The sequence below is a fragment of the Callospermophilus lateralis genome, unplaced genomic scaffold (genome assembly GCF_048772815.1).
Source record: "Callospermophilus lateralis isolate mCalLat2 unplaced genomic scaffold, mCalLat2.hap1 Scaffold_74, whole genome shotgun sequence".
NCBI lineage: Eukaryota > Metazoa > Chordata > Mammalia > Rodentia > Sciuridae > Callospermophilus > Callospermophilus lateralis.
The window spans coordinates 5,956,461-5,958,781 of record NW_027515420.1 but is presented as its reverse complement, the minus strand read 5'-3'; the positions used below and the strand labels follow the sequence as shown (position 1 = coordinate 5,958,781).

General features: G+C 30.3%; 1 pseudogene; it reads left to right on the top strand.

Moving 5' to 3' along the window:
* Positions 1–924: 924 nt before the first annotated feature.
* LOC143389952 (U2 spliceosomal RNA) lies at positions 925–1,074 on the top strand (annotated as a pseudogene).
* The last annotated feature ends 1,247 nt before the right edge of the window (positions 1,075–2,321 follow it).

The following is a 2,321-nucleotide window of genomic DNA, read 5'->3' as shown; positions in this document are numbered from 1 at the left end:
CTAAGTAGAATCACCATAGGGACAACAATGCATAAACTCGGACAAATGTCTTACTACCATCAATATTACTATCATCTACATCAAACTTCATCATCTTAAGTCAATTTTAAAGTTTTCCTTCCTTAATCTCCAAATCCAGTTACCCTAGTAAATATAATCATTATTCCCCAATTTGATTATATTCAGCAAACACATATACAGCTCACATTATGTATAAAACATCATATCAGGCAGATACAAAAACTTTTATATCAAAGTTGAATAGCAAGAAGTTTTTGCTTCCCCCCAAAAAAGAAGTGAGCAATTGTATGGGAAGAAAAATTGATTTTATTTATGTCCTTTATAGACCTAAGGAAATTAAAGTATATTAAGTAAGACTAATTGAGCAAATAATTCTCAGTCATTACACTTAAAATATAGTATATCTGCAAATGTACTCATTTCATTTATGTAATTGTTATATATAGAACTAACAAATTTTGAGAAACAGTTTTAAAACCAACACTCACATAGCACTATGTACCAGACACTGATCTAAGCACTTTATGTATATTGTTTCATTTAACACTCAAAACAACCTCATGAAGTAGGTATCATTATGCCATTTCACAGATAAATATACTAAGGTACAGTGGACTTAAATAACTTGTCAGAATCACCCTGGTATCAAGAGGGAGAAAATCTGAATCTAGAATAAGTCACCATTTCTTTGTAGTAAAAAAAAAAAAAAAGAAAGAAAGAAAGAAAAATTATGCTATATTTGGCTTTTATACCTGGTACAATAGCAAATATAGAAAGCATTTCTTTGCACTAAAGGATAAGAAAGGGAGGGGACAAACTCATCAAATAAACTTCTTTTTGCCCTGTCTATACTACCTTAGACTTAAATCCTTCATTTGTCTCTGATGCTTTACCTTGATCATGATCACTTCTCGGCCTTTTGGCTGAGATCAAGTGTACCTTAATCATGACTTTTATAGAATTTCTAAATATTGAAAGTATCTTTCACATTATGATGCTTTTTTCTTCTTTCTATGTGTGTGTTTTTATTCTGCACAAGTAAGCAGGCATTTAAAAGTACAGAAACCAAGACTCAAGGGTAGAAAGATCTAAGGGTAAAATGCAGTGCTCTTTTCCTCTGACTGCCTCAAACATGTCCTGTTTCAAATCCATATTTCCCAAGAAAGCTGAATATGTCTATTATTTCTTCTAAAAACACTTTATATTTCTTGTCTACCTCATAAAATCTCTTCACTAAATGGTTCTGTGTGGATATTTCTAATGACCAGATATTTAACTACCTCTACATCTACACTGTGAGGCTATTTCTGGTGCATTTGGTAAAAAGAGGGATAGCCACAGCTAACTGGAGAGGTGCTTAAGTGACTTTTCCATGCTCAGAGAAGGGATGTAAGACTAATATACTAAAGAAAAATCTGTGCCTCTTCACTACTTGACTTTTCTGGAGCTCATGTGCACAAGTCTACTATTCTAGAAAAATACCTTAGAATCAGACTTAAATTTAGTATCTATATGGTAAATTTAGGACCCATGTATGGTGCACACAAAGATTTCCTTTGAAAAGTTGTTAAATAAATATTAAATTCAACCTACATGATTTTGTATAGCCCCTTCTATACAACTATGTATATGACATACAGTATTAATAGGGCTAATGTGCCAAATACAGTTTTACATTACTGCAAAAAAAAAATCATTCTTTTTCTCTTATAGCATTGAATTGGGCCAAAAAGGGGGGAAAACAGCAGCTTATATAGTTAAACCCATGTAAATCAAAAGTGTGTGTTTCATAACTCCATCCAAGTACTCTGTAGTTTTCTCAGTATTATTTTTGTATACCAGGCCCTTCAAATTTTATGAAAACTAAAATAACAAAATTTTCTATTCAGTGATGTTAATGAAAATTGAATCAATTTTGAACTTTCTGTAATGGAATGTACAGTCAATACAATATAATGAAATCTAAATTAATTTTTTCACATGATTTTTACAAAAGTATTTGTAATTTTGTTAAAGTTTACGTTGAGTTAACTATTTTACTAGTAGTATATCAAAATTTGTTTTTAGCCAACATCTAATATTTATTTCTGAATTTAAAAACCCCAATGTACTAAAATATAAAACAGGAATTTAAAAACCTCAACATGATAAAATAGGCAGAAGAATGAATCACTTTGGACAAATTAGAGTTTTATTAACACGATTATAACCATTTATTCTTAAAATTATGAAAAACATGGTGAAGACAGTAAACAGTATCTAATGATGAAACACTAAAAGTTGATAATCTTCCTATAAAA